The 26193-nt window shown below is 37.4% G+C and overlaps 2 protein-coding genes across 2 annotated transcripts in view; one reads left to right on the forward strand and one right to left on the reverse strand.

Annotated features, from left to right (window-relative positions):
• LOC134652818 (uncharacterized) overlaps window positions 1-13580 on the forward strand; it is a 326718-nt gene extending 313138 nt beyond the window's left edge. Inside the window, exon 7 of the mRNA XM_063507997.1 lies at window positions 13569-13580. The gene's annotated coding sequence lies outside the window, so the exon portion shown is untranslated. The remainder of the gene's footprint in view (window positions 1-13568) is intronic.
• LOC134652857 (metabotropic glutamate receptor 2-like) overlaps window positions 1-26193 on the reverse strand; it is a 302800-nt gene that overhangs the window by 106730 nt on the left and 169877 nt on the right. The gene's annotated exons all lie outside the window — the stretch shown is intronic.

Genomic DNA, 26193 nt, shown 5'->3' on the forward strand with positions numbered 1-26193 from the left:
CTTTTTGGCAACCGGGTTTTTTAACCTAGCTAATTCCTGCTGAATCAGAATCTGAAATTTATATAGGTATATTAATATTATATGATTTGAAAATCGAATCAAGAAGGATAGCGATTATTTTTTACTAGACTATGGGGAGTGATCCTGAAATGGGCTTTTATTTGAAGTAGTAATTTATGTTTAAAATGTTAATAGTCTTTAGTATTTTCTTGTCTCTGACAACATTAAATAGCGATTTAATAGTACGAGTGAGTTATTGCAAAATTACCTGAAACCAAGCTTATTTAACTTGAATATTCGTATACCTGACTGAACACGAGAGCATAATTATGAAATTATGAATCGATTTTGTAATTATTTATTATTCCTTGAAAAGTAGTTCAATGTAAAGGGTGTTTTTTTAAAGGTGTACAAATCCAAAATTAAATAAAACACGTAAAAATTTATTTTATTATAATGGTATTGGTTTTATTTAAAAGATATTTTATGCCATTAGTTCTTAAAAATGATTTCGGGCATATGGGCGCCATGGCTGGCGCGAATGAAGCGTAATCGGGAAGTCCAATTTTCGACCACTTTTTCGAGCAACTGGGGCCGTATATTGGCAATAACGAGGCGAATGTTGGCTTCCAAGTGGTCCAACGTTATCTGCGTAGACCTGTGATTTCACATATCCCCAAAGAAAGTAATCCATAGGTGTGAGATCACACGATCGTGGAGGCCAGTTCACAGGTCCATTACGGGAAATTATGCGCTCATCGAATGTTTCCCGCAATAAATTGATGGTGATTTTGATTTTCAAAATAAATTTGCACAATTTGCAATCGTTGTTCTGAAGTAAGTCTATTCATTGTGAAAATGGCAAAACATACTGACCACAAATATCCCGCCAACTGTTAAATTGACAATCACTAGAAACAGTGTTGCCAATTTAAAAGCCAAACCTCTAAAAAAAACACCCGTTACAATAATTGGCCTGGTTAATGAAATATTTAAGCTTAAAGAGTGACTCACGCTAAAACGGTCCGGGTCTGAGCCGAGGCGTTTGACACATCAGTTTTCAATAGAAAGCATAAATATAGCAAAACCCCTCATCAAATGGATTTTGGGCCTTGTAGCTTCAACTGATCGATCCTACTCATATAAGCGTTTAAAAAAATATAACACCTTCAGCTATGTTTTTACCTCATTTTATTTCAATTAGAACAAATTTTAGTAAAGTTATCGCGGAACAAACTATCAAAAATAGAATAAAAAACTTTGAAATTCCCGGATGTGTCCCTAGCGAGCCATGTGTTCGGAACTTGTTCGGATTGATTATGAGAACTCGTTCAATAAGAACTTCGCTCGCTCGTTTGAAAATCTAAATGTATACTTACTTATACCTACTCATTTATTTTATTGGAATTACAATTACATAATACTGATAAAAATTAAAGTAGAGGCAAAATAGATTCAATAACTGCACTTAATGTTTATCGTTATGCATTTATTTATATACTTATATCACTAATTTTTTTTATATAGCATCGTAATCGGTCTTTGAATACAAGCTTCCTTTAATTTATTACATTTTCTACAAGAAATGCACGATTCCATAATTCGAGAAGATAGCTTTCGACAGGACCACCCCTGTTTTAATAATTTGATTAGTTCCGAAATGATTTCCTCTTTCAAATTAAAAACATTAGTCTTTTAATTGCCAGTTTCAGTTCTTAATCCTATAGACGCCCGTGTTTTGAAGAGCCTCTTCGGTATTTAATTTTAAAATTAGATATCAATATTAGCACATCGTGCTTGCTAATATTGATGTCATATTTAAAAAAAAAATCTGCAGATAGGTCATAACATAGACTAGGAATCCTCTAGACGGAGTTTAGAGCAATTATTTCATGAAACCATGCTGCTAAAAATACGGGGGTGCGGGGGGACGAGGTGAGCGAATCCCGTGCCGTTCAAGACAAGGACCAATCACGGCACGGGATTCTGACACTTTGACTCGAAGATGAGTAAAACTACCGTATATAGTGGCAGAGGGGGTAGCGTTACTATGCTCAGTCTAGAGAATGTCTTGTCTGTGGGTCATAATTATCACCATTATTATGTACCTATGCATGCGATTTTAGTTACATTGCGGCCTGTTGGTTACGTCCAACTAAACCGACCGATCAAAAACCGCAATGTAATGAAACTCGCATGCGAGTTCTCGCACCGTCTAAATGAGCCCTTGTAGAAAGGCTCTCCTACGGATCTCTACAATACAATGATTGGTCGTGTTGTGTGCTGCCCACATCAAACGGTTCTCAGACCATGATAAGATGGTTCTTGTTTATAGAAAGCACTGCTCAATTGAACATCCACTTAGTCTGGTCTTACAATTATTTTTTCAGTCTCTATACGCCTCGTACTTGCCGTGATGCATTGCTAGTATTATCATCCCAGAATAATGGACAGTTATAGTAGTGCAATAACCGTATATCGTAGGTATCCTATCGTTCTAATGATCTAATGTAAACTTCCTAGTACTGATATTATTAGTTTTAATAGGTACCTATGTATTCCGGGTGTAGCCTACATACAAACAAAAAATTAGACTGTAGGCTCTACTCCTCAGACTGGCCAACGTTTGTTCAGCGAATTTTCAAAGTAACTTGTGTTTTAATTTTTAATACTACCCCTCGTTTCCCAGGACCTCTCAAATCCATACAATTCCGACTCATATTGGAGCCACTGGGAACTGACAGGTTAAAGTTTATTATAAGACGTATATTGCGAATTTTGTTATGTTTAAGGCGTGACCAGCAACGTCAATCACAATGATGATAATGGCGTACTTACATTGATGCTAACATTTATTTTGTATGAAAAAATAAATTAATTAAAAATTAAAAAACACGACTGCAGTTTAAAAGCGAACTGAAAAGCTAAAAATAATTTTTAGTTATGTTAGTTACTCAACTTAATGAATGTAAAATATAATATATAAGTGTTCTGTCAGGGTCGTAAACAGCAAACGGAAAAGCTTAGGCTCATTTAGGATCGTGACTGTACCTGTATATTTTATTTCGATGCAGTCGGGGACCTTGATATATTGAATTTTTCCCATTCACAGGTCCCCGACTGCATCGAAATAAAATATACAGGTACAGTCACGATCCTAAATGAGCCTCAGCTTTTTCGTTTGCTGTTTACGACCCTGACAGAACACTTATATATTATATTTTACATTCATTAAGTTGAGTAACTAACATAACTAAAAATTATTTTTAGCTTTTCAGTTCGCTTTTAAACTGCAGTCGTGTTTTTTAATTTTTAATTAATTTATTTTATTTTATACATTTTAGTGACCATACAAACCAATCACATTTTTTATATGATTTAAGGCACTTAAGTTGCTTCAAGGAGCTTTCATCATGTTGATATTTGATATGTTAGCATAAAACGTGCTTAAAAACCTAAATAGGCCGGACCCAAAAACCAGACGTATTGAAAAGTGCTATGGCTTAATATCTCTGCAACTACATAATTATTTCCCATTAGTTGGCTTTCGGCCTTCGCAATTAAGATACTTAGGGAAGCTGCAGAAAGCATGCACCTATCTTACGTTCCGGGCCTTCGGCCCTACGCGAAGCTCGGCCTTCGGCCTTTGCAATTAAGAATCTTGGGGAAGCTACAGAAAGCGCGCACCTTTCTTACGCTCTGGGCCTTCGGCCCTACGCGAAGGTCGGCCTTCGGCCTTCGCAATTAAGAAACTTGGAAAAGCTGCAGAAAGCGTGCACCTTCCTTACGCTCCGGGCCTTCGGCCCTGCGCGAAGCTCGGCCTTCGGCCTTCGCAATTAAGATACTTCGAGCTGCAGAAAGCGTGCACCTTTCTTAAGCTCCGGGCCTTCGGCCCTACGCGAAGCTCGGCCTTCGGCCTTCGCAATTGAGATTCTTGGGGAAGCTACAGAAAGCGTGCACCTTTCTTACGCTCTGGGCCTTCGGCCCTACGCGAAGGTCGGCCTTCGGCCTTCGCAATTAAGAAACTTGGAAAAGCTGCAGAAAGCGTGCACCTTTCTCAAATAATTTGTACATTTCGATCACATCTTAGATTAATTCTTCTAATTCTATAAAAATTGGTATGCTGGTAAAGTACATGAAGCTGAACAATTTCCACCATATTTCCCAAAATGTCCAAGAAAGTTTGTATGAAACATTCCTTTTTGTTACCAAATGTGTAAGGAAATCTGGTAACAAAAAAGGATGTTTCATACAAACTTTCTTGGACATTTTAGGAAATATGGTGGAAATTGTTCAGCTTCATGTACTTCACCAGCATACCAATTTTTATAGAAATCTAAGATGTGATCGAAATGTACAATTTGTTTGAGAAATGCTCACCTATACGGATATGATGGTCGTTCTTGTCTACGTGACAGCGTGATAAAACGGTGTCCGTCACTTTCTTTCCCACGGTGTTAAACAGTGACAGTTATTTTATCACGTGGATAAAGATGGATAAAGCTATCCATAATAGGCTGGCTGGTCAATCGTTCAAACCGTTGCTTTCGTATTTGACACTTTCGCAATTGAAAATAACGTAAGCGCCACGTATGACGTTGTCGTATATAGCTGCAAAGGGAAATGTCATTAGCGCGATGTAGAACATTTCGTATTTTCTCTCCAACGATACAATTAAACATATAACTTATATATATTCGTATGATCGCCTTAAAAAATCCTTTCTTCTAATATCCCATTCAATAGATTTAGACAATTCATTTATCTTTGCGTTATACTTACATTTTGTAAAATCTTGTCCTACCAAATGAATAGTTTAAACCATATTTTGTGTACAGTTTTAGAATCGTCTTTCAAAATCCTTTATTTTAATACCCAACTCGATAGGTTTATAAGTTTTATTTTTGTTTCGGTTGCACAATTTGCAGTGCATAATCCGCCATATTGGTTTTGTGATGACGTCACATAGCCTATGTTACTCGGGATGACGTAAGGATTCCAATGACATCTCAAACACCTAAATCGGTTCAGGCACTTAGCTGTTACGGTGTAACAAAGAAACTTACATACCCACATACAAACATGAACCCTGAAAACAATACACTCTTTTTTTGGGGCAGTCGTGTAAAAATAGGAAGTCTATGGACTTCGTAATTTTTAAAAGTGATTGAACAAAAGTGTCACAAGTGAGTACAATCTATATTTTAATTATTTGCTCGTGTTACAGGCCACACCCAGTAGGTATATAATTTTTTATTTTAATCAGGAAGTAGTAAACCGTATTAAGTAGGCATTTAGTATGCTTTAATGTCAAATAACATATCACATCTTTTTTAGGGTTCCGTACCCAAAGGGTAAAAACGGGACCCTATTACTAAGACTCCGCTGTCCGTCCGTCCGTCCGTCCGTCCGTCTGTCACCAGGCTGTATCTCACGAACCGTGATAGCTAGACAGTTGAAGTTTTCACAGATGATGTATTTCTGTTGCCGCTATAACAACAAGTACTAAAAACAGAATAAAGTAAAGATTTAAGTGGGGCTCCTATACAACAAACGTGATTTTTGACCGAAGTTAAGCAACGTCGGGCGGGGTCAGTACTAGGATGGGTACCGTTTTTTTGCTTGTTTTGCTCTATTTTTTGTTGATGGTGCGGAAAACCCTCCGTGCGCAAGTCCGACTCGCACTTGGCCGGTTTTTTAGGGTTCTGTACCCAAAGGGTAAAAACGGGACCCTATTACTAAGACTCCGCTGTCCGTCCGTCCGTCCGTCCGTCTGTCACCAGGCTGTATCTCACGAACCGTGATAGCTAGACAGTTGAAGTTTTCACAGATGATGTATTTCTGTTGCCGCTATAACAACAAATACTAAAAACAGAATAAAGTAAAGATTTAAGTGGGGCTCCTATACAACAAACGTGATTTTTGACCGAAGTTAAGCAACGTCGGGCGGGGTCAGTACTTGGATGGGTGACCGTTTTTTTGCTTGTTTTGCTCTATTTTTTGTTGATGTTGTGGAACCCTCCGTGCACAAGTCCGACTCGCACTTGGCCGGTTTTTTATCATCAATTAAAAAGAATGGGCATAAAGGCAATATATATTTGGACTTTTTAAGGTGCCCGAATGTTACTGAGGTAGTCCTACAAGTCGCAAAACTTTTCTTGTAAAAAATGTATGTAGAATTTCTTCCAAATGTTTTTATGCCTTTATACTCGTACGTGACGAGCATTTTCGTACAGGTTCTAATGGAGGACGGCTTTTCAGGATATAACTTAATCGCCTTTCATCGTCGTCTGAAATTTTATGTAACATGGAGGCGTATTCTGAATGTTAAAACCGGTTATGAATTCGATCTGGATTTGTTATGGATATGAACTGTGTGCGAGACACAAATTTTCTCGTCCCGTCCAAGGAGACAGAAGGTAATTTTGAATCAGATTGTGACGGGCTTGTACGAAATCGTTTCAGTATTTTAATAATTTTAAGATTATAATTTAGCACACAGGCATTTAATATTACATTCGGTTTGGAATTCAACAGCGCTGTAAATGCTGCTGTAGGATTTCTGCAAAAAACATCAAAAAGGTCAATTTATCGAGAGGTTTATAGATACATGCAGCAATACAGTCTGTAGATATATGACAGTCTGTATTGCTGAATAACATTGCTGTCGACTGCAGCATTGCTAAATAAACGTCAAAAAAGCCAATATTGGTGGCGTCCTGAATCACTGACACACGTTCAATGTTCATTCTGAAGTGATATTTACCGATATAACAAATATATGTATAGACATTAGTCGAGGCTACACAGAAAATAAATAATGCTACTATTTCTTAATGTCTTCTATTTGTGGATACCTGTTTATTGGATTTAATTTATTTATATTATCAACTTGAATTTCTTAACAGTTTTGAATGATTCACGGTTAGTTTCACTAGACTTATATCGATCGGGATATGAATCGTGATTACCTTTTGTATTGTTTTCGAGCTCCCGATATTTCGACGCAGTTACATTCATCTTGTTCACGGGTAACTGAAGATAGCGGGATTTCTTAATACAGAAATTCCATATTTTCCCACCTAATGTTTATTAAGTCTCATTCCCAAAGACTTAAATGCGTTGAGTATTTTCCGCTCAATTAGTCCAATTAAAATGTCGTTAAAACAACTTCTCACTGCTATTAAGTTTCACTTTGAAAGACTATTTATAACCGAATTAAATTTCATTGCTAAAAACATCTACACAATTGCGCGAAGTTTTGCACAGTCGATTAGCAGCCCCGAGTCCTTTTCCATAAATTATTAACAATTTCTCAAAGAGATTATAATACCATTCAAACTTGTGAGATTACTTGAGAGTTGTTCAGTTTTTGTGTGCAGATGAATATGAAATTAACCTCCAGACGAAACCACGTTGTTTGAACCTAACCTAGTCTATTATGCATGAAATTTTAGATTCCTACAGCGGTGTTTGATTTTTATAATTACCTAATTTTATTTGATTGACTAAAGGCTAAAGGTCGGAGTCTGTTGTGGGATGATACATGTGTGAGCACCTTTGCCGCATCGCATCTTGCACAGACAATACGTGCGGCTGGGGGGCTGCGGAGAACGCCGCGAGACAGAAACATGCCAAGTACTCAAACTTGAAGCCGGTTTACGATTTTGTCCCTCTCGCTGTTGAGTCGGCTGGTCCTTGGTGTTCCGAGGCGAAGGTTTTTGTGAGGGACCTGGGAAAACGCTTGCGGGATAGGGGTTGCGATCCTAGGTCTGGTTCGTACCTGGTCCAGCGTATATCGTTGGATATTCAGCGCGGGAACGCCGCTGGTATTACCTGGATTAGGATATAGGTTTATGGCTTATTATGTATTTTGTAATGACCAATTTCCTTTACAATTTGACGATGCGTGTTGCGGATGACATATGTGAAAAAATGCATTTTATTTTGACGAAACTTGAGGTGGATGAGTGTTCTGTATGATGACGAAGCCTGCGCTGTGGATCTGAAGGTACCTATGCAGTTATTATTATGTTGGTTTAATAAATAATTAATTTATATTGACTATACATGAAGTACATAACATACACTATTGCCATAATATGTAGGCTGTTTCTAGCGGTACTAAAGGTCAGTTGCACTAAATCGTGTACCTTTGGGTCCTCAGTGACCTCCGTCTCAAACCAACCACTGTGTCAAGGCGTCCACTGTGTCAGAACGTCCACTGTATTAAAATGTCTCCAGTGTCAGAATTAATGTTCAGATACGAACGGCTTAAAGTAGCTATATTACCCACTTGGAATACATTCATACTAAATTGCTCAAAATATTTAATAGCTCCTTCGTTCTAAACAACTAAACTGCAATCAATCTGGATTACCATAAAGACAGCAAATAAATTCACCAGAATCCACTTCGTTATACGACATAAAGCATAAACAAATATTAACACCATTCCGAAACTTCTAAACTCAACTCTAATAAAAAGGATATAACTGTCAAATTCAAGTGTACCAGCTAATCTGCATTTGCAGACAATCTAAAAGCTATTTTACGTCTATATATATTAGGTACGAATTTGAGTGGTTTCCCGACTTGTGTCTCATGTCTTCATTTAAACCAAGCCGCTTCTTTCCCTCGTCACGCCTGTGGTTAAAAGTGCAGTAGCAAAAGGGCGTAGCTACACTAATTATGGTGGATAACATGAGTCATTTTTGTAAGCAGAGTGGTCTTATGGTACCGTAACAAACCCGAATAAATTTTCGTCAACGAAACCGTTTGACAGTGTGACTTGATAAGATTTAGAGACATAGAGACATATATAACGAATCTTGTTCAGAATAATTAGATAGTTGAAATGTTTGGGACTAGCTTTTACATAATTATTTGGCACAAATAAATCGAGAATATGTTTAAAATAGTCTACACATGCCTATAGCTGTCTATGTAGCGCAGTTTTATTTTATTGTTTACGTTTATAGAAGCAAAATACTACAAGCCGAAGTGAAACAATCACAAGTCGACATGACACAAGAGGATAGAGTGGCGATTACGCGGTTAAATGTTGACAGCGGTGACCGCTGAGCGGTATCGCGGTGCTTCATCTTAAGGCTTTAGTTATATGTCTGGGGTTATAGCTACTTCTTTAAAGTCTTGCCGTCATGTAGGTACATATTATTTTAGTTTGACTACCATTTCGTAATGTATCTCTCTCAGTCATTTAAAGGTTAGTTGGAAGAGATCTTAAGGGGATAAGTTTGCCTTTGTACACATTTACTGTATTCTCTCAGTGTTATGTACTTGTTTTGTGCAATAAAGTGCATGCTTACTACTAGTGTCCGATCAAAACATGTTTTTTTGCCGAAACCGAAACCGAAGGTTCGGCTTTGGCTCTAGTTTGGCCGAAACCAAAACCGAAAATTTATTAAAATAGTTGAAAAAACTTCATTAGACCGCTGATACACATATTAAGACTGCGTCGACCGTCCAGTGGCGCCATCATTAGGGGAATTGTGTTTTCTTAAAAACCAATAAATTTCTGTAAGTATACATATGTATTGTTGTCCTACTTGCTCCCCAACTTTTGGTCTTTGTCACATAATTTAGTTTCATAGTACGAAGTACTATTTTGTATGTTTCCGGCCCGGCCGAAAGGTTCGGCCGTTTTTTGGCCGAAACCGAAACCGAACCCGAAACCGAATCTTCGGTCGGACACTATTTACTATTATTACAACTAAGATGGAGCCGACATTGGTTGGTGGTGGGACAGTTGTCTTACACTCTTGTGAGTTCTTCAATACTCTTAGTTCACCCGGACCAAGCGTCATGCGAAAACGAATTTCCTTCGCGTTATCAATCAATCAATCAAATATGCTTTATTCATGTAGGCCTAACATAGACTAGGAATCCTCTAGACGGAGTTTAGAGCAATTGTTTCATGATACCGATGCTGCCAAAAATACGGGGGTGCGGGGGGATGAGGTGAGCGAATCCCGTGCCGTGATTGGTCCGTTCAAAGACACGGACCAATCACGGCACGGGATTCTGATACTTTGACTCAAAGATGGAGTAAAACTAGCGTATATACTATATAGTGGCAGAGGGGGTAGAGTTACTATGCTGTCTAGAGGATGTCTTGTCTGTGAGGCCTAGCAATAAGTACTTATGAATAGTAGCTACTTATTACATATAATTATATTATCTTAAGCGAATTTTCAGAGCAATTTATTGATGTAAATATAATTCAAATAATCGTCGCTCTATTTGAAATTACATATAAACTTTGTCGCGTCCATAATAACAATGACTGACAGCTGTACCTACGCCATCTGGTGAGCACAAAATGGGTAGCCCAATGACTAATGAGGACTAAAAAAGCTAAAAAAAACAACGGGTCGCACTCAGGGAGTGCCGGCAGAAGTGAAAACTCAATGGCTAGTGCATAATGCACTATGTATAATTGACGTTAACGCCATCTAGCGTTATTTCGTCGCATTACTTGAAACCCCTAAGCATATTACTGTTAGTACTAAAGTTATATTAATACCAGCTAGAGCGAAACTCACTAGATGGCATTTAAATCAATAAAGAAAAATTCGTTGATATTACATGTAACAGGTCCGTCTTACGGTCACGTGATCTCTCGCGAGTTTAACATTTTTTCCCCACCTCAAAAAGTGCAAAGCGCCGCTAAAGAAGTTTTCACTTCAAAAAACTTCCAGTTCTAATGAGAACTGACGATGACGGGTTTTTTTAATGAACAGGCGGCCTAGCCAAGGTGACAATCGCTATCGCTTCGCCATCGAATCGCTTTGTGTCTCTCTTTCACTCTTCCATATTAGTGCGACCGTGACAGTTGCGTTTCGATCGTTACGTAGCGTAAGCTATTTGCATGTTGGCTACGCGGCCAGGCCATTGTATTAGGTATGTAGGTAAAATAACTACGAACAATACATGTGGAAAGGTGCAAATAATACCTATCTAAACAAAGCCTTTTAAGTCGCAATTCACAAACTAAAAGTAACAAAGCTGTTTATTGGCTGTATAAAAGAAAAATGGCCCATTTGCGGACTTTTCCATGCGCTTGTAAAACTGCCAAAACCACCGAGTATAAACACTACCATTCACTCCGAAATCTGGGTATTTCTATTTAAAATTGTACCAAAAACTGTTGGGTTAGAATTGGGAAATATTAAGTATGTTATTTTTACTCAGAATCATCAGCTTCCATTTTACTTTTTACGTTTTCAATACCACCTTTTATGACCTTAACAAAACGGACGAAAAAATGTATGAAATCTTGGGGACACTTTTTTTCTCGTAGTAGGATCGAAAGAGCTCGTGATTCTGAGTGGAAATAATATAAAAAAATCCAAAATCTAAAATGCAAGTTTAAATAGAAGGGTACAACTTTATATAGAAATGCCCACCTGCAAAATGAACGAAACGCTTTGGCAAGCAGGTTTCATGTTTCACTGTGAGTATCCAATCGTTAAATCTTGATACAATATCGTAACTTGGGGCATTTCCAATAGAAAATGGGTAAAATCGTTGTACCTATATCCATTCAAGCAGTTAAGGGTTGTTTGGGTGTGTTTACTGTAACGACGGTAAAAAGTATTGACAAAGGTCATAGACTAGGAATCCTCTAGACGGAGTTTAGAGCAATTATTTAATGAAACCGATGCTGCCAAAAATACTGGGGTGCGGGGGACGAGGTGAGCGAGTCCCGTGCCGTGATTGGTCCGTTCAAAGACACGGACGTCACACAAAGACACTTTGACTCGTAAATGGAGTAAAACTACCGTATATTTGTGGCAGAGGGGGTAGCGCTACTATGCTCAGTCTGGAGGATGTCTTGTCGGTGACAAAGATAGACGGTTGCGTTTGCGAAAATCTAGATTTTTGTTTTATTTTGACACTAATGGGGAGGGCGCAAACATTAAAAAAAAACATGAATCGATTTCTCTTGTCACAGGTAGAGTAGATATATCGGATCATTTTTTTCATCACTCATTTCTGTGTATTGTGTTTTGTTAGAGGACAATTGTTTCGGGAAAGAAAAATAAGTTAAATATAATATCTGTCTGACAATGAGTAGGTAACATCCTGTTTGTATCTGATCAACCTTACTTATTAATATTTACTGAAACGAGACTTAATCGGAAAAAAAATGTGTTTAAATTTACCTCCGACGTTTTAAGGACAGCGTTGTCCCCGTGGTCTCGGAAAAAAATTGGCTATAGTTGACATCAACATCTTTTAGTTAGTGTTTTGCGAACTATCCGCTTAATAATTACTTATAACAATCTTGAACGTTTCGCACATAGGGATGTCACCCGGTCGACACACACTCGCGTTGTTTGGTTTTTCAACCGGCGATATTACACCTCCCAAATGTCCGGAACACCATTTTTCCGTAATGGGTAACATAGTCATACAAAATAAATAAAGCATTGAAACGATGTTTTCAAAATAATTTTACATTCCGAAGCGTTTACGAAATTTATGGTGAACGTCTTAACGGTAAAATAAATGAGCTGGGAAGCATCTGGGTACAAAGAAAATCCGTGAAAGCCTCAGTTCACCGAAAAGGAAAACATTTCCCAAACTAAATTGCACGAAAAACAGCCGCTGACAACCGGTAATCTAAGAATTACGAGGAAAGCCAGAATTAATTGGAATTACCCTTTTTTCAGACTTTGGAACACGCTTAAAATCAAATTAAAATTTGATGTCACGCCATCCTGATGCCAACCCTAATTTGTCAGGAAAAAAAGACTATAAAATAAGCGATTCTAACCTGTAAAACAATGGAACAATGTGCAAACAAGAAAATTGTTCAGGTTAAATTAGGGTTATAATAAAAAAGTTAATCCGTCCACACGCGTGCAATCAAAACTCGGTCGTCCGATTTATTAAGTGGTTTTACAGCCTTTGTATTCCATTATTTAGATGACCAGTAATTTAAATTTAAATTTACAAATTTATTTAGTTAATAAACCTTGTTGGGTGCCGACACGTCTCTTAGACTTTATTAATTTAACATTTTAATATTCATAATTCAAGTACGCATCTGGTCCGAGGGTTTTTCAAGCTTAACACTTAATAAGCTTAATGGCTCCTCTACACGATGGGCCAGCGCCGGCCACTCCAAGGGACGCATTTATGCGTTAGAGGGAGCAAGTGATATTGCTATCTCATTCTACTGCATGGCTGCGTCCCTTGGAGTGGCCGGCGCTGGCCCATCGTGTAGAGGAGCCATCACAGACTTAAGGAGCCATAATGAGAAGAGTACCTAGTGTGATGACACGGATGACTGACACCAACTAACACTTAGGACACATTTCATTATTTTTTATTACACACTTTTATTTAGCTTTGCTGCGTAGGTATTATACCTAACTATATTTGTATAATATAGTGTAATTTAAAATCGTGTAATTAAAATTTCAACCGCTTCCCGGTATCTGGGCGTTTTTTTTTGTTGTCCCCTACACTTTTTTTTCAAATTTGGGATTTCTTATGTTATTTCTACTCAGAATCACGAGCTCTGTCGTCGAAAAAAGTATACGGGACAACAAAAAAAAAACGCCCATCTGATTCAGCTGGAATTAAAGTATTTACTACCTTAATTCCGATGTCACTTAGGTAGTTTACTTAGTTGGTTCAGTTTACCTTTAGTTACTAACTACATACTAGTTACTTACTAGTTAGTACTTGTTACTAACTACTAGTCAGTACTAAGCGCGAGTTACCCGTGCCCAAAACACAACCAGCTATTAATTTTTAAGCCATTAATAAGAGAAATCGGAAAGCTGTCAAACTCTAAGCGCGAGTTTAGAAGACTCATTAATTATAATATATTTGGAATTTGCGCATCAGTGTCGCTATAGCGCTTTTGAGGAGTAAATTTTATTAACTTAAGTCTTTGTGTACCTACCCTTTAGATTAGGTTTAATGAAAGGCGGTTTGCGTTTTGAGCGCTTTGTTAGATTTATTAACCGATAAGAAATTGATTTAAAATTAAAATACTACATTTACTAATTATTTAATTCTAATTATTGGATCATATCAGTTAGCTGCGATCAGAGTGGGCGTCTCCCTAGGGGGACGCCCGCGCTATTACTGCCCTGTTATAGCCCTAACACACTACCGTACCGCACCCGCACAAGTGAAAGGGAGAAAGAGATATCTTATTAATGCTAGCTAATACTTGTGCGGACAAGTCTGAGCGAAATGAACGCGATGTCTACATCCAATGTGCAAATGTTTTTGTTATCATGATACACTTTAATTCTAGACATAAATTGAGGCATTTACGGTGTATTGAAAGCATTTCGTAATGACAGAGGCCGGGCGATCGGCACATCGACCCGCAAAGGGCCTAGGCCGGGAAAAACTCAATTACCCTGTAGAAGGCTCTTTAATCTGTTTTAAATGCAAATGGCGACCAGGGTTGTCCACGACAGAATGTCATTCGATTACGTTTTAGATTGGTTTCATCATGACGTAATGATGATGAGACTATAAATATGTATGATTCTCCCCATAGGGTAGTTTTCACTGAGCGTCTGGTGATGCTTCTTGATTCTGTCAGCCATTTTCTACAAGGAAATTGTCTGAAACATTCTTGACAGGCAACAGAAAGTGTTTTTATTACCTCTTACCTTACCTTACATCTCCGTTTTATCAATCGCCACTGGGATTGTTTTTGGGTTCCGTACCGTATCAAAAAGGTACAATAGGAACCCTTATGGTGCGACTCTGTCCGTCTGTCCGTCCTTCTATCACATTGCTAAATATTTTAGATCTTTTTATACCGATGGGTAACCGATTGGGGCTGTGAAAGATTTGGCCGTGTTTCAACTTCTATTATAAACGAGGCATACCTACTGTGAGAAAGTAATAGTTTGCTTCTATCTATAAACAGATGTTTTTGACAACCCTATCACCACAAAAACTGTCCTCTGACGAGCACTTTGCAGATTCAGGTCAGGTCCAATCTTAAGTGGATTTCAATATATGCACGGCTAGCGGCTATAAGAAGGGCGATTATCTAAGTAAAGACAAGGTGAACGAGTTTCCTAACTGGGACGTCACATGAATCGATTCGATTTAAGACGAAACAGGAGCTGAGATTTGAATATTTTAGGTAAATATACCCGTCTCGCTAGCGGAAGCGGCTCCTAAAACTAGTGCGATAAGGACAAGGCGAAAAATCCTGCGTAAAAATCTCAAAAATCGAGGTTTCGTACTCGACTGTTTCCTCCTCCAAAACTTAACCAATCGTAACAAAATTTGGAAATCTAAATGATTATGAAATTATCTGTGTCGGACCGTTTTGATTTTTTTGGCTAACTGATATCAGTTTTGAATACCACGCCTCTCATTGCGGCATAGTCAACTAGGCCATTTTGGCCATTTTTGAAGGGCTCTAGCGCCTTAAAAAACAAAAATATTAAAAAAAGCAAAACGGTCCGACACAGATATTGATAATATTAATCTGTGTTGAAAAAATCATTGCTCTAGCTTCAAAATCCACGGAGGAAACAGTCGAGTACGTTTGTATGGAGAAATGACCACTCCTGTTGGCTCTTAAGAAGGCTATTAAGTCATATCACTGTTCCGAAGTTACTTAGAAGGCTAAACGTACAATTAATACATACAGGATATCTTGTTTATGCCCGAGCCATATTTGGCACATCGCAAAAGTAGATAATAATGAACAACTTTGCTATAGAGATACTGCCGTATTCGAACTTCAAGATATTCACAAGAGACGACACGTACTAGATCCATTCTAGATACGTTATAGTTTAGATTTCAACTAGTTCTCTTTTGCAGCGCAATTACGGCAACCAATGTCACTTTTAAATAGATCGTGTTAGATCTATTAGATGTGAATTAGATCTCTAAGTAATATCTTGTAGAAATCGTTCAAAAGTATCTCCAGAATCGCGGAAATGTCAAATTTGACAGGTTAGATCTTAAACATATCGTATCTTGGCGATGTCTAATAGATATCTATTACAAAATCCGAATCCCTCAGTCCGAAATCACGAAGAGTAATTACTTAATTAGTTGTCCCATAATTCATCGACATCTCAACGTAAACGTCAATTTTTTCCCGATTTCGAAGTTCCCAAACAAAAGTTTTTCAGTATGATCTTTTTCACCTCATTTTTTATTTGTATTTGTATTTTTTTTGGTTCAGACTTATTGAAAGCTTGAAACTGTTATTTTCTTGACCCATAAAATAAGCACTATATAATGCCTGGGCCACACTGACGGGAAACGCCGTTGATTATATACCTAAACCCGGTGTGGCCGTATGAAGTGTCCATTATCGCGAAAAGGCGTTTCCCGTTAATGTGGCTCCGGCATAAAACAATCTCATCGATGAAGCCACGTAGCAGTACGGTAACCAATATAACCATGGATGGAATGACCGTTACGTAGCACACGATTATACTCGTAGTTAAGATGCGTAGCACGTAGCACGGCTACGACACTATTTGCACTGGATTTATTGCTGGAGCTGCATTCAGATTAAGAAAATAATAAACTGTTTAGGGGCGTTGTTTTTTTTGTTGTCCCTACACTTCTTTTTCAAATTTGGGATTTTTAATGTTATTTCTACTCAGAATCACGAGCTCTTTCTATCCTAATAGGAGCAAAAAAGTGTCCCAAAATTTCGATACATTTTTCGATCTTTCCATTTCGCGACCGCCATACAAAGTCTATGAAAAATGGTGACGTAATGGAAATAAAAACCTTAGGACAACAAAAAAAAAACGCCCTTAGACGACAACGGTTTCACTCACTTGAATTTTTAGTCGCTATTGGCGACAAATTTCGGGCCCTTCGGGGGTCCTTCCTCAGGCTCGAGTGCTCGCCGCGAGTGTCTCACGAAAGTTTAATATCAAGAAAATAATAATAAAAAGTGGGTATCGATAATTATGATTACTATTATAATTTAGTTAAGTTTTGTTTATACGTTTTGATACAACATTTCTGTTTATTTGTTATTTAATGTTTCAGTAAATGTTGAAGACATTTTAATGTCTATTCTCTATTCGTGACGCTTGCAGCAATGAAAATGAGAGAGTAAGATGCACTGAAATGTGATGCCATATCAATATGAAATCAATAACAGATTTTAAAAATCTAAGAAAACCTATTAATTAAAAAAACTGCAAATATAAACTTTAATGAGGGTAAACATGTTTCACATACAAAATTTAAAAACAAGAGCGCGTACCATGAGTCACTGACGTGCCAAAACTGACATATACGCTATCGAGAATGTAATTTACTTTCTATACATCTCGTTCGCACTAATATGCGAGTACGAGCGAGATGTATAGAAAGTAAATTACGTTCTCGATGGCGTTTATGTCAGTGCCAAACTGATGGTAGCCGTATAGGAACCTATTATTTTATAACTACTGTCCGGGACACCTACACGTACCTGCATTTGTTTTTCTAAACACAATATAATTTTGTAAGCTATCCTAAACGGCACCTCTTACCATCATAAATACTGAAGTAGATATTACCACTGCAAAAGTCGCTTTAAAAATGTAATAAATAATCAAAAAATCCCAAATAGATACGCTACGCTCAATAAAAAACCGGCCAAGTGCGAGTCGGACTCGCGCACGGAGGGTTCCGCACCATCAACAAAATAGAGCAAAACAAGCAAAAAAACGGTCACCCATCCAAGTACTGACCCCGCCCGACGTTGCTTAACTTCGGTCAAAAATTACGTTTGTTGTATGGGAGCCCCACTTAAATCTTTATTTTATTCTGTTTTTAGTATTTGTTGTTATAGCGGCAACAGAAATACATCATCTGTGAAAATTTCAACTGTCTAGCTATCACGGTTCGTGAGATACAGCCTGGTGACAGACGGACGGACGGACGGACGGACGGACGGACAGCAGAGTCTTAGTAATAGGGGTCCCGTTTTTACCCTTTGGGTACGGAACCCTAAAAAGGCACTATACAGAGCGGCTAATCCGAAAATAGCTTATCTGTGAGTAAAATACTAGCCATAAAAGAGCTATAATCTTTCAATAAAGCTAGACTGATAATCTTGGGTAAGGCCGTGCTCATTGTTAAGCGATAGCTATCTACGTAAACAATAGGGAGTATTACTGCAATGATTTGCCGCCAGAGTGCAGCACTAGTGACTTAAGTATACCATAGAGTAACTTATACATACTGTACCTTAAACTGTTTTTTGACAAGTCACAGACAATCAGATATGACATTGATACATCGAGGCGGTTGTTTTACAAAGGGCCTACCGGGAAACGCGAAATCGAAACTTTTAACTTGTCTATTTATCGCTCGAATACGCAAGAGTGATAGAGAGGTCAGATAACAAAATGTCGACTCTCTCGTTTGCGGTAGACCCTTAGATTGTGACTTGTTGTGGGAGTGACGCCCCCTACGCAGACTTTCGCGTAATGTTCCCTATTGAAATTGAGTTCTATTCAGGGCTCAGAACCGGTTTTTTTTTGTAAAACCCAAAATAGCCGAATATTTTTAATTATTTTATGCTCTTTACGTAGGACAGAATCATGTATTTAGGTAACAACTTCGTATTATTAGATTGTCCCATTAAAAATGAAATAATAAGCCAAAGAACGAAAAAGAACGTAATAATACCGGTATTTTTTGTATGAAGAAAAAACCGGTTCCGAGCCTTGGTTCTATTTATTATTCAATTGGAGTTGAACCCTTTCATGAGGACATACAACTAGATTGAAATTCTGTGTTTACGGCGTTTGAATTGCTAAAAGTTTTATACGGTTATTTAGTTGTTTTTAAACTTGCTATTTTACGGTCCGGAAAATGAAAAGACTAAATAATTATTATAATATGTATATTGAGATTTATGTATATGTAGGTTTTGGTATTTATTTATCACACTAATTTTCAAATGCAGCATGGTAATTTTTGTAGATGACTAAATGAATTTACTGTAAAATATGTTATACTAACCTAGGCGTTTTCACTTAGCGATTACTTTTTAGGGTTCCGTACCCAAAGGGTAAAAACGGTACTCTCTAGTACTAAGACTCCGCTGTCCGCCTGTCTGTCTATCACCAGGCTGTATCTCATGAACCGTGATAGATTGTTGCCGCTATAACAACAAATAATAAAAGGTACGGAAGCCTTGATGGGCGAATCCGACTCGCACTTGTCCGGTTTTATTATTAAAACACACAAAAAATTAAAATGCTATACCACGATATCCGCACGAGCACGCACATCCATCTCGCTCACGCTTAAGCTCAGTGAGAATGAGAGAATAAGGGCTGTAAGGCCCATTTACATGGTGCGAGTTTCTCGCCTTGACCGCACGATTATCGTAGCACGAGAAAAAATATACCATCATGTAAACTATACGTCCGATATCGTACTAGGAGGAGCGATAATAGCCTCGCCTTTGCTGATTTGAAGTGAATAAAATTTTTTTCTACTCCCGTACTTTTATTTGTCATTTAAAGGGTCGTGCATACACCTTTAAAACCCAAGTAGGGTATAGTTGTCAAGACAAGTCTTTAGTCTATTCCCCAAAAAAGAATTTGTGCATACACGCAGTATCTTTTTGGCGATTTTACAATACTTCGTGTAATGACCACTTAAAGAATATTGAATGAAATACAGTGTTGCCAACCTTATTTTAAATATCATCTCTGACAAATAAGTGAACCATAGACATGTTTTTTTTTTAATTTCATTCATTCCTTCTTTTCCCGTCCGTAGCCGTTTTTGCTACTTCTTGAATTAAAAATATTTGTTAATCTACAATTTTATTTCAAAGTAAGTGCTTGGTCGTAGAAAAAGTATTGTATGCAACGTTGTTTAACTAAGTCAAAAAATACTCGTGGCGTCTTTATTAACAATTTTTGGCTTCGCCTCAAATTGTTACTCACGCCACTCGCCTTTTTTGACCTCTCTTAAACAACGGTTGCATAAAATACTATAATGCGAGAATCGTATTTCTAGATTTTCGAGTTCATGTTTGTTGGAGTCCCAAATTTATGTGTTTTTTGGGACATGTTTAATGTTTTATCAATAGTCAAAACGCACAACAATGTTTTTCTTTTCATACAGTGTGTTTTGTTATGTTGGACCATAGGTACTCTGAATGTAGGTCATACTGAATGCCGTGAGGTGTTATGCCGTGTGGTGGCCGGCTTTAGAATAGCGCCAACCCTCACATGGGATAAGGGTGTCGTACGAGGCGACTAAGTCCACAAACGAAGCAAAAAGCTGTTTCGTCACAGGGGAGATGGACCTCTTAGCATTGGCTTGCAATCCATCTAGGAGAAGGCTTGGACACTCCAAAATTAAATCCCGGTATGGAGTTACCGTAAGGCGCGAGTAGGGTCCAACCTGAAATAAGCGGCAGATTCCTGCAGCCGACCTGCCTCCACACGTATTGGCTCGCCTTTCCTGTGGGTTAAGACAGTGAAGCCGAGAGGGTAATGCAGGTGCTGGGCATCCCTGCGTTTCCTTAATTCCGTCCCTGGCGGTGTTAAGTCTGGAGAGGTCATTGTCTCTCCGATTTGCACCATAAATCGTCTGCAATAGACGCAAAGGCCAATGGACATACTGAACAACTTTTACTATGGAGCCAACCCCGACATAGCGAAAAACAAATCTGTTGTTCCATAGAAATTATTGACGTATTGTGATTCTTCGAAATTTATGACACGGCAGATTTTTTTTGCGATTTCGGGGTTGGCCCCATAGTAAAAGTTCTTTATTACCCACATATTCACCCCTCAGACCCTCAATGTATGGTCAGATATAACAGGAACATCCTGTATACTTAAATATTGCCGTTTCCCGGTTAACTTATTTATGCTTCAAAGCAATGTCACGTCATTTCAGCCAATGATATTAAAATAAATGCAACTTGAATTATATTAAAATTAAAAATAATGTGAGAAACAAGAAATATTATTACAAATATTGACAGTATAGTGAAAATTGTTAGAAATCACGTAAGTTGATGGGTAAAACTCGTATGAAAATCGGTTCGCACCGATTCGTGCGATACTCGCACGTACGTGAAAAAATGTCATACGAGAACCAGTTTAGACGTGTCGAGAAATCGTAAGCAAATATCTCCCTAGAATGCAGCTCCCCGTGTAAACTATTTCGCCTGGCGATCTAATCTCCGTAGGAGTATCGAATGACATAATCGTAAAGTGACATTCAATAGAACTTGCTAACTATGTAAACAAACCGCCATACTAAAATTGACACTGAATGTCAATTTACTAGTAACTTTTGTTTACATAGTTAGCAACTAGAGTAGTTACTATTGAATGACACTTTAGGCGAGTTTTTATTTCTCGCGTGAATGTAAACATCTTTATTCGAGAATCGCCTGACGATTATTGCATACGATAATGTCATACGATTTCTCGCCCCGAAACGTGCGAGAATGTAATTGGGCCTTTAGACGGCGCGCGAACTCGCATGCGATTTTAAATAGTTATATTGCGGACTGTTGGTTACGTCCAATTCAACCGACCGATCATAACCCGCAATGTAATGAAACTCATATGCGAGTTCTCGCATCGTCTGGCCTGAACACCCAAATATGTTCAATGATGAAATCATTATAGGAGACGTCAAATAATTTATTCAAAAACCATTAATATTTAACAAAGAGATTTGTCTGAATTATGTAGACAGGGAAACATTGAAATATTAAGCAGCTTGCAAAATGGAAATGAAATTTAAATTGATTTGAGCTAATGTTTGTATTTCCTTTGTCAATCCTCCGATCCAATTTGAAATACCAATATTTCCTCAAGAATGTTCATTACGCAGAAAGTTAGATTGGACCTACGTTTTCTCTTTAATATAAATATTTTCTCTGTGTTCCTCCGAATTACAATAATGTTATTTACTTAATGGCATGGATACACTGACTTAATATAAAAGAAATAGACACACAAAGCAGAACAAAAACGTCAAGAAATGTGGATCCCAATGACGTTTCGCACCATTTGCATTGATGATAAAAACGCTTACGTAAATTTTGAGTCAAGATAAATGTTTCGTACAGAAAAGAGCTTAGTGTCGTAAGCATTAAGTGTCAAATTTGCAAACATAAGTACCAACACTGTTAAAAAATTTAGTCCGATGGCACTAAACGTAACGTATTTACGTCAAACAACGTCAAACGAGAATAATGAACGAATGGAGTCACTTTGGTACACTTTAATATGTATTACTGTACAGGAAAATATTAAAATTGAAGTAATAAATAAAACAAATTTAAATTAATCGGGAGCTCAAATAAAATTAATTCGTGGTTCAAATTCAAACAAATTAAATTTTTAATTCGTAAGTATACGTCTTTAAATACTAATTTCCTTGAAATAAATTCTACTTATTTAATAACTGTGTATTTAAGATCTACATTTACTCATAGCACGGGTGCACGGGGACATTTAGATACTGATTGGATTTTTTTTATAAAGTCTACCTATACTTTATAAAAAAAAAATCCTGTGGTTGTCACTGTGTTCCGACAGGTTTAGCATTTACAGTTAGTCGATATAAGCCCTTATTGGTGGTGTATATGTCGGAAACAGGGAAATGGGCCAAACACACAAGTGCCGTTTTGCCTTGTTTAAAACTGCATCACCCCTATCTCTTGCTATAATTAAATAGCAGTCCACTTTGCACGTCGCATAGGTTTTCTTGGAAATCTTCAATTTAAACATAATATTATTTCTTATGAATTCCATATAAAAATATAAAAAAATATTGACCTCACATCGACTCAATAGAATTTTGTTCCTTGACATCCCTTCTTTGGTACTAACAAATTAATTTATTCAAAACCATAAAATTACCACCAGATTACATAAATTATGTAATGCTATCCAAAGAACTAACCGAAAGAAATACATTCCATCCTTTTTCCTTGTTTTATCATTGTTATTTTTACATATTTTAACGGCACATTTCGTAATTGTTGACAACTTCACATTTGAGCGTTTCAAACAAGACTAAACGAAAAAGTAATGCATGATCTGTTTTGACATCACTTTTGTGGGGCCATTTTTGGCGGCTGATTGGGTATCCAGTTCTTTATACTATATCAATGCATGGATATCTAGTAAGGTGTAGTAGTGTTGTTGTGTCAAATGCGAATACGTCAATAGATGACGTAAGTCATGTTAGTTTTCTCGGCGTTGAAATAGATACGCATTTAAATTGGAAGGCACATATAAATGAGATAAATAAAAAGATTTCTAGTAGATGTTATGCTTTGTCGATATTGTCAGAAACTTGTTCCGAAAAAATTGTTATCAGTGCATATTATGGAACAGTCTACCCACTACTTACGTACGGAGTAGTTTTTTGGGGCAATTCTGTTGATGTTGATAGGACATTCATACTACAGAAAAGATGCTTAAAAACTGTTTTTAGAATGTACACAGATGAATCGCTACGTGACGTGTTTAGGGAAAAGCGCTTTTTGACACTTACCAGCATTTATATATTAGAACTAAGTCTATTTGTAAAAAATCACCCTGAATATTTCACAAAGCGTTCATGCAAAGATAATGTTAGATCGCAATATAAATATAATATGGTACTTCCGAGAGTTAGCACCTATATATATAAAAAAAGCACATTCATATCTGCTATTAATATCTTTAATCATCTGCCTAACGAGCTAAAAAGTCTAGAAGGAAATACTTTTAAAAGATGCTTAAAAAACTTTTTAATAGACAAAGTCTTTTATAACTTAAAAGAATTTTATAACTCCGTAAACCTAAATGTGTATTAAAATTTAGTTTAAGATAGGATAATTATTAAAACTTAGTTTAAGATAAAATAAATTGTACGCCCGAAAAGGGTAAAACTGTTGATACTCGCCAAAAAATGTACCTAGTTATACTCCCTGTACCTACACAGTTTATACAATAAATATTTCTGATTTCTGATTTCTGATTTCTGAAGGCCCCTATTCGGATTTTGTAATAGACATCTATTAGATATCTTTTAGACATCGCCAAGATACGATAACGATATGTTTAAGATCTAACCTGTCAAATTTGACATTACCGCGATTCGGGAGATACTCTTGAACGATTTCCACAAGATATTACTTAGAGATCTAATACACATATAATAGATATCTAACACGATCTATTGTAAAAGTGACATTGGTTGCCCGAATTGCGCTGCAAAAGAGAACTAGTTGAAATCTAAACTACTTATAACGTATCTAGAATGGATCTAGTACGTGTCGTCTCTTGTGAATATCTTGAAGTTCGAATACGGCAGTAAGTATTAAGAGGTATGATTGAATTGATTATCAAACAATCGTCCCTACTTTCTATGACCACATTAATATGATCATCAAAAACATTATCATCATCTTCCTCGCGCTATCCCGGCATTTTGTGTCGACAGCTCTGCTTAATACTTACTTCGCTTACGTTCCATGCCGTATTCGTAAAGATACCGTTCAGTAATGTTGTTATAAGTAGTCTGAGGGCCATCGCGAACCATGTTCGACGTGTTGCCTTTGTCGCACTTGTAAATTCGTACGTAAGTGTGACAGGAAGGCAACACGTCGAACGCGGTTCGCGGACTACCTACGAAACGCAAGCGATGTGCTGCAATGCGAACTGGTGCCTATCTGCACGCTGTATGCCGATACACAATAGGCCAATACTAGGGATGTAATACCGACTAGTCGGCCCATTTATTAATTACAGAAAGCCGGTATAAAATAAAAAGCCAATACCGTAAAATGGGGTGAGTAGGGGCAAAACTGACATTCAAACCTCGATAAAATTTTCTTTTTACATATGCAAACTGAATGGTGTATATAATAAGTGTTCCGGACGTTTGAATTTTAGTTTTTATTTTATTTTGGGTAGTTCCATTTCATAACTTTGACGATAAACAGGAAATCCCACCTCACTCCGTAGTCCCTCGTAATTGGGTTGAGATTCCCCATTCTACCATCGGACTTTTAGACGCACGGCCGGTTTCCATCCTTACCTGGTAGATATTCCACGAATCCGCACGAAGCGCTTTGCTTCCTCTTTCCTTATGCGCACTGCCAAGGAATGGAATTCCTTGCCGGCGTCTATATTTCCGAGCTCATATAACCCGGCAACCTTCAAATCAAGGGTGAACAGGCACCTTCTGGGCAGACTCGCTCCATCGTAGGCCACGTCTTCGCCTCGGCTAGTCTGTGGCCATGAGTAAGCCCATTTTTAATAAATAAATAAATAAATAAATAGATGGGATTTCATACAAAGGTGATTTTAGAAGATTGTTGGATCGTTTTTTTTATTATGAGTAATTACTATAGCTCCATTTTAAATTGGAATACTTTATTTTTGTAGCGGTAGCCTTAAAATTCCATCTCACCCCTCTTTCATCCCTTCTCTCCCCATTCATAACCCAACTCTCCCCGCGAACCCTACTCACCCCATTTTACGGTATTAATCAAATGTTACATGCCCTTTCTACTTAAATACGTATTTAGGATACAAAATGTGCTAGTGTTCATATTAAATTCATGTATCTATACATATAATAAAGCTGAAGAGGGTCGAAAGTCTGTACATGGAAGATATTCGAAAAAAAGTTGGTTGGGGATACTTAGAATCGATAACAGAACACGTTCCAACAGTTTTTAGAATTTTTGTCTGTTTGTCTGTTTATCTGTTTATCTGTTTGTCTGTTTATTTGACCGCGCATCACGTGAAAACGGCTGAACGGATTTTGATGCAAACTTTACTAAGCTGTCAAGAAACTCCCAGGCCCTATTTTAGGCTAGAAAAATTCAACCCCTAAAAGGGGGGGTGGCCACTACACTCAATTAAGTTATGTTTGCACCTGAATCTTATGGCGCTAACTTAAGAAAGTGGTGCACACTTTTTTTTTGTGAATGTACTTTGTAAAAAAAACAACATTTTTCTTAGTCAATGTCAAACGTCTTTGCAAATACATATTAAATCATCACATTTATAGACGGGTCTATCGCGGGTTTATTGACAATAATTAACATTATGTGAAGTGGGTGGTTTGAAAATATGATGTCTACCCCAAACTTTTTCATACACTTTTCGTCGGGTAGTTGCACAAATCTCTGTTTTGACATTTTGTTGGGAC

Source organism: Cydia amplana, chromosome 12, assembly GCF_948474715.1.
Source record: "Cydia amplana chromosome 12, ilCydAmpl1.1, whole genome shotgun sequence".
Lineage (NCBI taxonomy): Eukaryota > Metazoa > Arthropoda > Insecta > Lepidoptera > Tortricidae > Cydia > Cydia amplana.